General features: G+C 38.1%; 1 non-coding gene across 1 annotated transcript; it reads left to right on the forward strand.

Moving 5' to 3' along the window:
- Positions 1-10,671: 10,671 nt before the first annotated feature.
- Positions 10,672-10,777, forward strand: LOC145590387 (small nucleolar RNA R71). Its single transcript, XR_014101994.1, has one exon. It is a non-coding gene; the product is annotated as a small nucleolar RNA R71 (small nucleolar RNA).
- Positions 10,778-15,789: the final 5,012 nt, after the last annotated feature.

The raw sequence follows: 15,789 nt of genomic DNA on the forward strand, positions 1-15,789 counted from the left end.
TGCACCCAAACAGGGACCCTAGTAAATTCATCAACACTAAGTTCCATCCCATCTTCCCATTGCTTCAAGAAAACATATTTCTTATCAAACATCACATGCACAGAATTTAAGGCCTTATCCTTCGTTTCATTATTCAGAAATCGAATTAAGAAAATACCCTTCTTCAATGGTATTACCTTATCAACATTCTTATCTCCCCAAATTCTCTTACAAAAACCTAGAAATACATTCAAATAAGGATTATTACCCATTACATAAGCAACAACCCCCAATTTCCAGTAATCAAGTTCATCAGAAACATCTCAAAAGATAATTGCAATTTAGGCTTAATCTGATTTACCTCAATCGCAGATGCTTTGTTTTCCTCTAATCGGACAATCCTTCAATTTGAAGGAGCAGCCATAACATTCAACCAATCATTCAATTGCAACTTCTACCTTGATCCCTGAATCAATTCTTAAATTGATTGAGCTGGAGATAAGATGAAATTCTCCAGTTCATCAGCATCATCAAAATTCAATTGCGGAATACCCTCTCCTACCATTCTCGATTTTGTTTTTGAAATTGTATTCAATGGATTCGCTATCTTAATCCCTTCATGAATCTATGATTACTCTTGGCTTTCTCACACTCTATTCGAATCTTTGTTCGCTCGTTTCCTCGCCATTGCAGAGGTTTAGAGAGAGAAAGACTCTCTTAGAGAGAGAAAAAGTTTTTTTAACTTTTTATGTGCTTTCTTTAAACAAACAAGTTTATAATGTTAATGATACCACCAAGAGAGCTAAGACCGTTGAGTCAAATCAGACATACTTATGGCATTGTTGTCTTGGCCACATTAACATCAAGCGCATCAAGAAACTTCTACAAGAAGGTATTCTTGACTCATTCGATTTACAATCGTTTGAAAATTGCAAAGGATGCTTGTTAGGCAAGATAATAATGCAGCCATTCTCCAAGTTAGGAGAAAGGGCAGGTGACTAATTGGGCCTAATACATACCAATGTATGCGGACCAATGAGTACACCCGCAAGAAATGGTTATTGATATTTTATCACCGTCACGGATGACTATAGTAGATATGGATATGTCTACCTTATGTCGAACAAATCTGAATCATTTGAGAAATTCAAAGAATTTCAGAGTGAAGTTGAAAACCAGCATAGCAAGAAAATCAAAGCCCTTCGATCGGATCGAGGTGGTGAATACTTGAGCCATGAATTCGATGACCATCTGAAAGAACATGGTATTCTTTCAGAGTTGAGACCTCCAAGAACTCCACATTGGAACGAAGTATCCGAGAGGAGGAATCGAACCTTGCTAGACATGGTACGATCAACAATGTGTCTTAGCGATCTTCCTATCTCTTTCTAGGGACACACACTTCTAACCGCGACACTAACACTGAACCGAGCTCCACCAAAAGTTGTCAAAAAGACTCCATATGAATTATGGACGAAGAAACCTCCAAGGTTGTTTTTTCTTAAGATATGGGGTTGCGAAGCATATGTCAAAAGATTAATTTCTGACAAACGTCGCCCGAAATCTGACATTGTTTCTTTGTGGGATATCCAAAAGAACCAAGGAATATTACTTCTAGAACAAATTCGAGAACAAAGTGTTTGTTGCTCGCAATGGAGTTGTTGCTCGCGATGGAGTCTTTTTGGAGAAGGAACATCTTTCCAAAATGACAAGTGGGACGAAATTCGAACTCGATGAAGTTCGAGAGGACGAGCAAAAAAGTCAAACTAACAGTCAAAGTGCTCCAAGAGCATCTGTTGACATTGGTTAGACTCAAACCGACAATGTGCAAAGTCAAAATGATAATGCAAATGCTCAGTCCATTACCCTATGTAGGTCACAAAGGCTAAGATCTCAACAAGATAGATATCTCGATGTTGTATTAACCGAGGATCAAGACATCCTAGTCATGGATGGAGATGAGCTAACGACCTACAAGCAAGCTATGATGAGCCCCAACTCTACAAAAGGGCAAGAAGCCATGAAATCCGAGATGGATTCCATGTTTGAAAATCAAGTATGGGACTTGGTTGATTTACCCGAAGGTTACATACTTATCGGTTGTAAATGGATTTTCAAGATGAAGACCGACAAAGATGGAAATGTATTTGTATACAAATCTTTATTGGTAGCAAAAGGTTACATGCAAATTCACGGCGTTGATTATGATGAAACCTTTTCTCTAATTGCAATGCTTAAGTTCGTTCAGATTATCCTAGCAATTGCTACATATTACGATTACGAAATATGGCAAATGGAGGTTAAAATCGCCTTCCTAAATGGAATTTTGGAAGAAACTGTGTACATGACACAGCCTAAAGGTTTTGTTGATCCGATCAATGCTGGGAAGGTATACAAGCTTAAGAAATCCATTTATGGGTTACAGCAAGCAAGCAGAAGTTGGAATCTGCGATTCGGCGAAGCCATCAGCAAGTTTGGTTTTATCAAGAATCCAGATGAGTCTTGTGTATACAAGAAGGTTAGTGGGAGTGACACCGCATTCCTCTTCTTATATGTCGATGACATTTTGCTCATTGGAAAATGTTTTTCAATGAAAGACTTGGGAGAGGCACAGTACATATTGGGCATCAAGATCTATAGGGATAGGTCTAAGAGGATGATTGGATTAAGCCAAAGTACTTACATCGATAAGGTACTGACACGATTCAATATGTAGGAGTCCAAGAGAGGCCACCTACCAATGTCACATGGCTTAACCCTAAGCAAGAAGCAGTGTCCAAAGACACCTGATGAGCGAGAAAGGAGGAATCAGATTCCATATGCTTCGCTTATTGGATCGATCATGTATGCCATGATATGTACTAGGCCCGATGTATTGTATGCTTTAAGTGTTATGAGCCGATACCAATCAGAATCAAGAGAGGCGTATTGGACTACGACCAAGAATATCCTAAATTACCTGAAAAAGAAGAAGGATAAATTTCTGGTCTATGGTGGGAGTAATGATTTGGTTGTTAAAGGTTACACCGACGCAAGCTTTTAGATAGACAGAGACGACTTGAAGTCGCAATCAGGGTACATATTCTGTCTAATTGGAGAAGCGTTTAGTTGGAAGTGTGCTAAGCAAAGCACAACATCATATTCTACAACTGAAGCCGAATACTTGGCAGCTTCTGAAGCAGTTAAGGAGGCAGTTTGGATTCGCAAGTTCGTTGGTGAACTTGATATTGTACCCTCCATCAAGGGTTTAATAGATCTCTATTGTGACAACAATGGAGCAATTGCTCAGGCTAGAGAGCCAAGGGAAAATCAGAAGGTCAAACATGTCAAAAGGCGATTTAACATGATAAGTGAATGGAAGTCCAAGGGTAAAATCAGAATTTGTAAGATTGGAACAGACGACATTGTAGCCGATCCACTCACTAAACTTTTTCCTCAAGTGAAACACAACAAGCACGTTGAGGCAATAGGAATCAGGCACGTCGAAGATTGGCTTTGATTTTCTTAGTTATGAGTTTTAATTAATTTCGGGATATTTTAATGTAAAACACTATGTTGAACCATTCAGTTTTTAAAGTAATTTAATTATTCTGCAACTTATTATCACTCCATTTCTATTTAATTGTGGTTTAGAATTAAATAATGAGTCCATTCGATTTTTAGAATGTTCAAAATAGGGTATCAAGACAATGTCTTGGATAAAGAAACATCTATTAAGTGAACATTGAATATTATAATATAAAATTATCCCTAATCAAGGTCATTTAAGTGTTGAACGATTAATGACCACTTGAGATTAGTGTGTAGTACGATTTATAGCACCGTTTCTTGTGCTACAAAGACATGATTGTTATAAAATCATTTGCATGGGTATTGGTTTAGAACCATACCGGATCGACCTGTGAAAATACTTTAAGAGATTTAAAATCGTCATAAGTATATTTCTCCTTATGGCTATCGGAACCTCTTTCCTCGACCATGAGTATTGTAAGTTATCTTGCTTGAGTGCTAGTTGACCGAGAGGTGGATTCTAGGTCATTGAAACTAAAATTCCTCCAATCAAACTAATTTATAACCAAACCTACACCTAGTAATAGGGCAAGTTCGGGTCGAACCACTAGGAATGGGGGGAAGTTAGCTATTACCTAAGTCAAGCTATTTCGAAGCGTAAAAGGGAGAGTAGGTTATCTAAGTTCAACTAACAACAAAGTAAATCAATATATCAAGACACTAGGGATTTAGGATCCACATATTCTTTCAATGGACACACGCTAATCGAGTTGGAGATTGATTAATTCAAGTATTGCGAGGGAAGATAGACAATGCAATCAAAAGAGCTCACCAAGCTATCTCCTAGAGGTCTAACTAGCGCGAACTACGAAAGACTCTACTAGGAACGTCACAAACCAAGCTCGATCGATAAATGTGAGCTACAAATCAATGGTCTGTATCAATGTAGGCACACAATGCAATCTAGTATGACAATTAAAGTTAGCTACTGTTTAACTAATCACACACATGCACAAAATTAATCAACCAATTTACTAACAATGCTAAATTAATCAAAAACTCCCAATTAGCTATGATCCATCACTCAAACATGCTTCACCACATCCCTAGCAAGTAAACTACTCACAATCCATGGAAGAAATCAAAATCAAAACTAAGCTAATCAACAAATTCATCATCATCATTTCAATCAAACAAATTCAATAAACTAATCAATAAACTTGAACAATCAACAAACAGTTGAAATAAAAAGCTAAAGATTGCATTAAAGTAAAAGAAATCCTTACAAACTTTGGTGAAATCAAAGGAAAATGTGTTTAGAATCATCAATCATCAATCATCAATCATCAACCATGAATTTCTCTCTTTAAATATCTAAGAACAAGTGTTTTTCTCTCTAAACTTCTCTCTAAACTTCCCTCTAAACTTCTACCTCTCTTTCTAAAAAATGAATTCTCTCCTCCTCCCTCTCCCAATCTCCTAAAATAGAAGAAAAATCTATATATAGTAGAACTAACAAAGATAAATTAGTTAGATCGTACAAAATAGACCCGTACAGGCGCGACCTTCTTACAGAGGATGCGCGGCCGCGCAAAAATGGGTACGGAAAAGGGGAGCCAAGGCCACCTATGCCGGCGCCACCAGGCCGCCCCATCATCGCGCGCGCCCGCGCATGGGAATAGGGCAGCCTCCTTCACCTTCATCTTCTCGTGCACTCCACTTGGTGTGCTTGATGAACACGGAGCATGACAGATCCTAAAACACCATGATGGTGGGTTCAACACCAGAATTGGTGCCCCGCCGGCTTGAATGCACGGCCTAAGGTCACTTGGAACTTGCACATCTCCATACTTGGGCTTCAAATGGAAGACACTAGGCATCCTAATCAATGCAAAACTCGGGAAGAAACCTCGGGAAACCTTGGACAACGATCTTAACCTGAAAATGAAAGAAAACAAACAAATAAAAGGGAAAAAGAAAAAATAAACCAAGAAATGCATGAAAATGGAAAATCAACTAAGGAAAGTGCAAACTAAAGAAATAGAGAGCAAAATTAAGGAAGAAGGACAGAAAAGAGCTATAAAAGCAATCTAAAATCACCCTAAAAGAGAACATATGAGTTCCATAAATGACACTCATCAAATTCCCCCAAGATAAACTTTTGCTCGTTCTCGAGCAAAACCAAGCATGCAAGAAAAAGGATGAAAGACTTATTCAAAAATGAAAAGAAAGACATGAGATGAGAATATACACTAAGACTCACTTTCGCAGGAATCACGGTCAATTTTAGCAACCAAAGACAAGCCATTTGTAAATCGCTCTAGAGGACGAGTGATGCTCTCGTAAAGGTTTCCTAAGAGATTAACCCATAACTCTCAACAAACAAACATGAGGCAAATCTCAAAAGTAAAAGAAATCAAAAGAAAAGTAAAATCAAAACCTTTACGAATTGGACTTTACAAAATGACTACACTTTAAATGAATAAACAGCTTTCTTAAGCAAATAGGGGTATGTACGTTCCAAGATATCCGAGGTTGACTGAAACATAGAATATGCTAAGCGTAGAGAACTAGGAATCACAATCCACCTTCATCCCATTCGATCTTACCGCGTTCTCCCTATAGTCTCAAATCTCCCTCTAGTACGCATCTCAATAGCTCATCGAAGGAGCCGGAAAAGAACATATTTTAGGCTACTCGACTTCTTGACCTTGCATCCCCTCTCCTTAGGCTTTAACTCGTAATTCCCTCCCTCGATATGTGACTCAACCTCTAGGTCAAAAGGACTTTCCCAAAGGTTGTAACGTAAGGGCAAAAGGGTGAGGGTAGGCTTAAAATTTAGAATTTGATGGTATTCCTAATTAGTGAAGCAAAAGGGTGATCAAACCTTCTCCTCATAACCAAGTAATCACCAAACAAAAACAAACTAACACCCCCAAGCTTATTCAAATCTATAATCACAATCATATATACAAAAAGCGTAAACTCTTCTCCCCCAAGCTTAAAGGAAGCATTGTCCTCAATGCTTGAAAAGGGAGAAAAGATTAACATCAAAATATTTTTGCATTTCTCATTGTTTTTCACTTTTTCTATTCTGTTTGCATTTTTCAAATTCATAACAAATGTCCTCGCCTCTTTTAACTATGGACGGCTTTTTCAACTTTGCATTTGAATGTCCTTGCCTTTTTTAGCTTTGGACGGCTTTTTCATTTATTCACTTGCCATTATTCACAAGATATACAAAACGCAAGCTTACTTACAAATAAGAACCAATATCCAAACTCATATACCACAATCTCCAAAAACATGATAATTTGCTTTACAAAAACCAAAAATGGAACAAAAATGAAACAAAAGGCTCAAAATTCTAAAGATGTGGCTTGAAAAGAAGGGAAAAAGCTCAAATGGTTAGAAAGTAGGCAAATGTAGACCCAAGGACTAAAAATAATGAAGACTACCCTAGAAAAGAAAAATTACCACCCCGAAAAGATGCCTTTGTCCTTCCTAGATGGTTCGATCTCGGGTTTGAGAATTATGAGTCAAGATTCTAGATTAGGTCCTCAATAGTCAAGGATCCATGCCGCTCATGCAAGTAAGTGTAGAAGGCTTGAAAAATTGTAAACCTCACATGGATGTAGCAAAAACTCACTATAGTTGTCAAATCGACTATAGGAAGCAACTACCAAGCATGCCACAAACAAATAGAATCGGGTTTCATGATCCCCCTAGTTCTTAGACATGGTACCTTAGCATACACCATCCTAGAATCAACCAGGCATATTCTCAAAGCGTGCATACCGCTACCAATTAGGAAGATGTTCTTTCAAAAGAAAAGGTCCGTTGGTATATAATCCAATTCACAAGAAAGACAACAAAAAGAAAAATAAGGCCTCAAAAACTTTATACAAACTAAAAACAAAAAGAAAAGAGAAGAAAAAAAAAGAAAATAAAAGTAAAGAAAAACAAAGAAAATAGGAAAACAAAGATAAAGGAATAGTATGAAAATAAAGAAAGGAACAAAGATGCAAGTATAACACGTAATTCCCAATTGTCAAACAAGTGGTCATTCGACAACAACGTCAATGACCCCAAACACTTTAAGGTGTTACAAGCATACATCCTCGAACCGTTCAACTTCTCCTAAATCTAATCCTAATCTATGCATCCATGAAAAGTAAAGAAATAAAAGAAAGAAAATAAGAAGGATCTCACCGGGCTTCCAAGCAATGCTAATAAAAATAAGGCGAAAGAACATCCACCTTCATTAAGCTCCAAAAATCAATAACATCATCATCAAAACTAAGTGAGAAGAAAAATAGAAATAGAGCTATAAACAAAGAAAACGGCTAGTAACTTCAAAACAAAATAAAAGAAAGCAAAATTAAACAAAAAGAAACTTAAAAAGCAAAAATCAAGTTAAACTACTAAAAAGTAAGAATAAGCAAAGAAAACTAAAGTAACTATACACTAAACTAGCCACTAATCACCTAAACTACAAGATTTGGAATGAAGGGATTTGGATTCACGGGTTTTGGATATTAGGGCTTTGGATTCACGGGAGCAAACAACAAGCATCATAATCATAGAAATCAACACAACAACAACATCAGCAAGAGAGAAAGAATAGACATGAAAAGCTCATAGAAACAAAAATCAAACACCATCAAGAAGAGGCCAAGGCATGCAATTATCAATCATCGAGGCAAAAAGTAAACAAGGTAATTCCCAACAACAATATTGGCCACCGAGACAAACCCCTAAGAAAATAAAGTCCCCCTAAGCTAAACATGAATACTTCTTAACATCCCATCAATACAAAGCAAACAACACATAAAATAAGGGATAGAGGAAAAATGCACAAAATAGGGGAACTAGCTATCACTCGGCCCGACACTATCATGAGCTATGTCATCTTGAATCATAGAAACCGGATCAAACTTTTTAGGCTTCAACTTCCTCTCATATTTCTTGGAAACTTTCTTCTTCTTCTTTGATTTCTTCTTCCTTGGATCTTTGAGATCCTCATGTTCACCACTTGAAAAACTATTCTCGTCATCCTTCAAAGAAAGCTCAAACCAAGAAGGTATTTCAAACTCATTCTCAAGTTTCGAGGGATCCTTGTCTTCTTCACTAACAACCTTGCTTTCAATACTTTTAGGAACATCATCACAAGCTACAAGCATATCGTTAGTAGAAGACACAAACATGGAATCATTAGCATTCGAAGGCAATGAGTTTATGCACATAAGATAGAGACTCATGCATAGACTTGAGCTTAAAACTTGCCTTATTATTACCAACACATAAAGTATTCATGCCACCTTTCACATCTATAAAAGCACCGAATTTGCTGAGAATGGCCTCCCTAGAATGATAGGAATGTTGTCATCTCCGCAATCTCTAGCACAATGAAATCAACGGGAATAGTGAACTCTCCTATCTTCAGGGGCACATCCTCAATTCTACCCTTTGGGAACTTAATAGAACGGTCGGCCAATTAAAGGGTCATGTTGGTTGGAAGGAGCTCTCCTAACTTAAGTTTCTTGAAAACGGAGTAAGGCACGATGCTAACACTAGCACAAAGATCACAAAGGAAATTTTGAAACAGAATCCCATTAATATTGCAAGGAATGGAGAAATTTCCGGGGTCTTTCATCTTTTAGGGTAAGTCATTATGGATAAAGGAACTACAACACTCCCCCAAACTCACCGGTTCAACCACATTGCAATCTCTCTTACCGCTCAAGATTTCCTTAAGAAATTTAGAATAGTTAAGCATTTGCCCCAAAACATCAGTGAAAGGAATAGAAAGATGAATTTTCCTAAGCATCTTGATAAATCTCCCAAATTGTTCATCCAATTTGTACCTATTGAACTTTTGGGGGTATGGAAGTTTCGGTTTGAAATCCTCATCTTGCTTCCTCTCTTTCTCTTTTGTCTCCTCATTAGAACTCTCACTCATCTTGCTAGAGTCAACACTCTTCTTTTTCTCTTGAACTTCCTCTTTTCTCACACTCTTTGACACCTTGTTCTCATTTTCCTCACTTGAGTCACTCTTGCTTCCTCTCTCTTCAAGCACTCTCCCACTCCTTGTGGTAATAGAATAAACGGGTTTCTTAGGATCAACTCCTTGAGAAGGTAATGAAGAAGGCTATCACAATCTTTCAAGGTATTGGCTAGTTGAGCGATTTGGGTCTCAAGCATCTTGTTGTGTGTCATCATCTCATTAAACTTCTTGTCACTCACCGCCATGTAAGTGTTCAAAATTTTTCTTTGATTTTCAATGATCTTTTCCAAGTTAGTTCTAGAAGATGGGGTTTGAGCATAGGAATTATCACCATTGCCTTGAGGTCTTAGAGCAAATCCGGGTGGGGGTCCCCTTTGATTGTTGTTTTGAAAATTGCCCCTATTTTGATTGTTCCAATTACCTCGACCTTGATTGTTTCCATAATTTTGGTGTTGGCCACCAAAACCATGAGATTGGTCTTGATTTTCATACCATTGGCCTTGGTTTTGATTACTATAAACTTGATTATTATAGTCACCTCAAAAACCTTGATTTCCTTGGTTCCTATAACCACCATTGTTGTAGTTATCAAAACCCCTTTATTGGTGAGCATTCCTAGTCCCAAAATTCCTTGGACCTTCAAATCTTTGTCCATTGTTATTGTTGGAAACAAAATTCACTTGCTCACAATCATTGTTTTCAACACCATCACAATTCTCAAAAGCATGTGGACAACTAGAAGAGTCATGGTTATATGACCCACAAACATCACAAAAGACACATCTACTTGGAATATTAATTGAAGTAGAAGGAGTAGAGTTAGAAGATGTACCTCTCCCCTTAATGTGGGAGGGAATACTCGGCGCAATTGAAGAGGCACTCTCTATCTTAGCCTTGATTAATGTCATCTCCTTCCCCAAGTTTGAGATTTGGGAAGACAAGTTATTGATTGCATTGAGATGATCAACCGAGTAGACCGTTGAGCCACTTTTACTTGTAGGTTCTCTCTCTCTCCCTCTTACCAATCCATGTAGTGAAGAACTACATCTTCTATGATATCAACAACTTCTTCCTCGGTCTTGTTCATAATCGGGCCTCCAGCTCCGGCATCAAGACATGACTTCCCTTGGGGACTCAATCCTCCATAGAAGATTTGTATGATTTGGTATGTCGGGATTCCATGGTGAGGACATTCTCGTTGATACTCCTTGTATGTTTCCCAAGCCTCATATAAACTCTCACTAGGCTTTTGCTTGAAACTTTGGATTAGAGTTCTTGCCTTAGCGGTCTTCTTTTGAGGGTAAAAACGAGAAAGAAACTCTTTAGAGACCTCATCCCAAGTTCTCAAGGAATTAGGCTTCACTTCCTTACCTAACCACTCCAAAGCTCTTCCGATTAGAGAGAACGAGAATAACTTAAGCCTTATGAATTCTTGAGAAAACCCATTGACCTTGATTTTGTTGCAATACTTCTCAAACTCTTTGAGATGATTTAGTGGGATTTCGTGCTTGGCACCACTAAATTGCCTTCGTTCAATCATTGTTATCATCGCCGGCCTTATCTCAAAGTCATTAGTCGGTGTTGTTGGCGGAGCAATACCACTTTCAAATCTATAGGCACCGGGAGTTCCCAACTCCTTCAAAGCAACCCTTGGTACTTCACCCATGCTTCTTTGTTCTTCTTCTTGAAATTCTTCTTCACTTGAAGAGATAGAACTCAAGGATCGTCTAGCAACTCTTATCCTTGCGATTGTTCTCTCAATCTCTAGATCAAAAGGTACTAAAGTCCTTCCTCTTGTCCTATGCATACAATCTCAAAGAAATAATTAGTAGCACGACTACAAGTGTAGCCTAAAAGAGGAAAATCTTTTTGTATTTTTGAAATGAAATGAAATAGACTCAAGAACAATAGCAAACAACTACGCCATTCCCCGGCAACGGCGCCATTTTGACCGAGAGGTGGATTCTAGGTCGTTGAAACTAAAATTCCTCCAATCAAACTAATTTATAACCAAACATACACCTAGTAATAGGGCAAGTTCGGGTCGAACCACTAGGAATGGGGGGAAGTTAGCTATTGCCTAAGTCAAGCTATTTCGAAGCGTAAAAGGGAGTGTAGGTTATCTAAGTTCAACAAACAACAAAGTAAATCAATATATCAAGACATTAGGGATTTAGGATCCACATATTCTTGCATGGACAAACGCTAATCGAGTTGGAGATTGATTAATTCAAGTATTGCGAGGGAAGATAGACAATGGAATCAAAAGAGCTCACCAAGCTATCTCCTAGAGGTCTAACTAGCGCCAACTACGAAAGACTCTACAAGGAACTCCACAAACCAAGCTCGATCGATAAATGTGAGCTACATATCAATGGTTCGTATCAATGTAGGCACACAATGCAATCTAGTATAACAATTAAAGTTAGCTACTCTTTAACTAATCACACACATGCACAAAATTAATCAACCAATTTAATCACAACGCAAAATCAATCAAAAACTCCCAATTAGCTATGATCCATCACTCAAACATGCTTCACCTTATCCCTAGCAAGTAAACTACTCACAATCCATGGAAGAAATGAAAATCAAAACTAATCTAATCAACAAATTCATCATCATCATTTCAATCAAGAAAATTCAATCAACTATTCAACAAACTTGAACAATCAACAAACAATTGAAATTAAAAGCTAAAGATTGCATTAAAGTAAAAGAAATCCTTACAAAATTTGGTGAAATCAAAAAAAATTTGCTTAGAATCATCAATCATCAAACATGAATTTCTTTCTCTAAAAATCTAAGGACAAGTGTTTTTCTCTGTAAACTTCTCTCTAAAATTCTACCTCTCTTTCTAAAAAATGAATTCTCTCCTCCTTCCTCTCCCAATCTCCTACTAAAAATAGAAGAAAAATCTATATATAGTAGAACTAACAAAGAGAAATTAGTTAGATCGTCCAAAATAGACCCGTACAGGCGCGACCTTCTTCAAGAAGATGCTTGGTCGCGCAAAAATGGGTACCGAATAGGGGGAGCAACAGGCGCGGCCGTGCGAAGGCCACGCACGCTCGTGCCACCAGGCCGCGCGACCGCGCCATCATCGCACGCGCCCGCACTTGGGATCAGGGTAGCCTCCTTCCCTTTCATCTTGACGCTCCTCGTGCGCTCCACTTGGTGTGATTGATGAACATGGAGCATGGAAGATCCTAAAATACCATGATGGTGGGTTCAACACCAGAATTGGTGCCCCCACGGCTTGAATGCACGGCCTAAGGTCACTTGGAACTTGCACATCTCCATACTTGGGCTTCAAATGGAAGACACTAGGCATCCTAATCAATGCAAAACTCGGGAAGAAACCTCGGGAAACCTTGGACAACGATATTAACCTGAAAATTAAAGAAAATAAACAAATAAAAGGGAAAAAGGCAAAATAAACCAAGAAATGCTTGAAAATGAAAAATCAACTAAGGAAAGTGCAAACTAAATAAGTAGAGAGCAAAATTAAGGAAGAAGGAAATAAAAGGGTTATAAAAGCAATCTAAAATCACCCTAAAAGAGAACAAATGAGTACCATAAATGACACTCATCACTAGTCCGTTTTGATGTTTGTCAAATGTTTGCCGTACATGGGGATTATAACGACAACACTCGGACGGCTAGGTCCTTTAAGTAAGAGAAGCTAGCATTCCCCTATTAACAATAGGGAACATGTCTTTGTTATTTACAAGGCCTCTCGAAGAGACAGACTTTGAAAATTCATGGACGTGCTCCGATGAATTTTAAAAATCATCTGCTTATTGGCAGTCAAAATCGGATATCGAGAAACACTTCTAGACGTAATAAGGATGATGAATAATCTTACCTTGTAGTTCATGAAGAAACATTAAGAGACATAGGAATTAGGCTATACACTAAAAGCGCACTTGTCCTTCTACTTGTCTAGAAGGACAAGTGGGAGATTGATAGGAATGGTGTCCTTCGAAAAAGTGTATTATTTCGATAGAGGGTTCGAAATTATTAGAAAGCTAATTATTCAGTGAGGTCAAGTGGTTGGAATACCTAGTTGGAGGCCGCTTCCGATTAGTAATATTAATGTGTGATTAATATTACATCTTGATCTTAACTAAACCCTTCGGGTCACACCCAATCAAGTAACCGATCTGATACGACGAATTAATCCGAAGGAATTAATGAGTCGTTAGAGTATTATGAACAAAGATGTCGGATGTCGAGCTAGGAGCGTCGAAACCGAGCGTCATAGGTCGAGTCGAAGTTAGGAATCGACGAGACGAAAAATCAAGCAATTAACAAGTCATTGATCAGGAAAATCCTAGCCTCGTATTAGCCTAACCAATCGAGGGCTAGGATGGCTAGCCAAAGCGCCGCAAGGCAAGGCTCGGCCACAAGCTCAGCATGCCTAGCATGGCCGAGTAAGCTGGCCGAGTTAGCCATGTGTGCAAGGCTAGGCTGCCATAGCCAGTCGTTCATGCTAGGCACAGGCAGCAACCAGCACGCACCATCGCAGGCAAAGCCAGCAACATATGCGTGCTGAGCCTTGGGCGCATGGCTGCGGAGTGTTGGGCTACGCCTAGAACAATCACAATAGCAGCAACGCAAGCACGCAATGCATGCGTGGCTGCGAGCTATGCGTGCTGGCGTGGCAGTTGGGCCATTCCCGCATATGTGCTCGCTAGTAGGCCTAGCCAAACACCAGTCCGCTAGCGTGGTGTGCCTTTGTGCCCAAGGCTGGATCCTGCGTGGCGCGATATGGTTGGCTGTGCTTGAGGATCAAATTTTGGGAATGCTTGGGGAGCAAGGAGGCTATGTGGTCCTCCTTGTGGTCCTCACCTACTCCCTTAGTTACATTATGACACTTGTTGATTGTTTTACCTTTTTTATTTGATTTTTGATTTAAAATTAAATTGGAAAAGGCATTTTACCAACTCTCCCACATTGATAGGAAAGTATTGGGAATTGGGAATTCCACTTTGAGTTGTGAGCTTGAAAGGATCACCAAAGGCATGAACACCTTTACTCTTAATAATTAAGTTTCTTAGTCTAGCCCCAACTAAGCTCCGAGATAGGGGTCGTACGGATCGGTCTTGAGGGTGTAAGCTGTCGGAGGCTCTCGCAAGGGCGAAGCTCGGATAGCTTCCAAGTAAGAGCTCTTAGTGAGAGAAGCACGCGTCAAGGGTAATTCCGTCTTTCTCTTTCTTGTTAATTAATTATGTTGTTAATTAATATGCATGTTTTAGTTGCTTTAATTTATGTGCGGGTTATGGAATGGGTTTTAGTTCCGCATGGTGTCGGACATCACGAAACCCAATAGGTAAAGCATCTACTACTTCATCTTCAAGTATAAATCTTAAATCGTTAAATACAAATTTTAACGAAGTTGGGGATAAGTTGAATGATTTGGGTGGGCGACGTCTAGATCAGTTGAAGGAAAGAGATGAACTTAAAAAAGCACAAGCTGAAGAAAAGAAAAGGCAAAAGGACGAGGCTATGAAGTTTAGAATGTTAGATAGGTTAATGTAGAAGCCCGTTCTCGATGAAGTTGAATTAGAAATGTAAAAGAAACTTAGAGATGAATTTAGTAATAAATTTTCGATTTGATTTAATTTACCTGATTGTACCGAGTTATCATTATTTGTTATTATGATTATGAGTTGTATGTTTTATTATTATTGTTAGTACCTATTGTTATTGTCATTGTAACTAGAATTATTGTCAATGTTCCATTTTAATATGAGTGTAATTTCTATGTATTAATATGACATTTATTTGTACTAAATTTAGTTATAGTCTGCTAATGTTACTTTATATTATCATGATAATTTATAAGATTGCTCCCAATAACATTACATCTAACCAAAATCATATCTTCTAACATCCCTTGTTTTATGACCACATATCCTTATCAGAAATCTTATCTTCTGACTAACCTTATCTTATTTTTGTCTAGATAATTTATAAGATTGCTCCCAATAATAACATTTCATCTAACCAAAATCCTATATTTTGACATCCCTTGTTCTATGACCACATATCCTTATCAAAAATCTTATCTTTTGACTAACCTTATCCTATTTTTATCTATAAAATTCATACGATTGCTCCCTATAACATTTCATCTATTAATATCAACCTTATATTTCCCTCAGGAAAAATGGGGAAAAAAAATCCCTTCTATTTCAAATATTGTTTGGTAATAAACATAATATGAATTTCGATTCAAACTCTTCAAGTTCTTCTTCTTCGTCTTCAAGTTCAACTGATGAAATTTA

This window comes from Chenopodium album, chromosome 17 (genome assembly GCF_948465745.1).
Source record: "Chenopodium album chromosome 17, dcCheAlbu1.1, whole genome shotgun sequence".
Lineage (NCBI taxonomy): Eukaryota > Viridiplantae > Streptophyta > Magnoliopsida > Caryophyllales > Amaranthaceae > Chenopodium > Chenopodium album.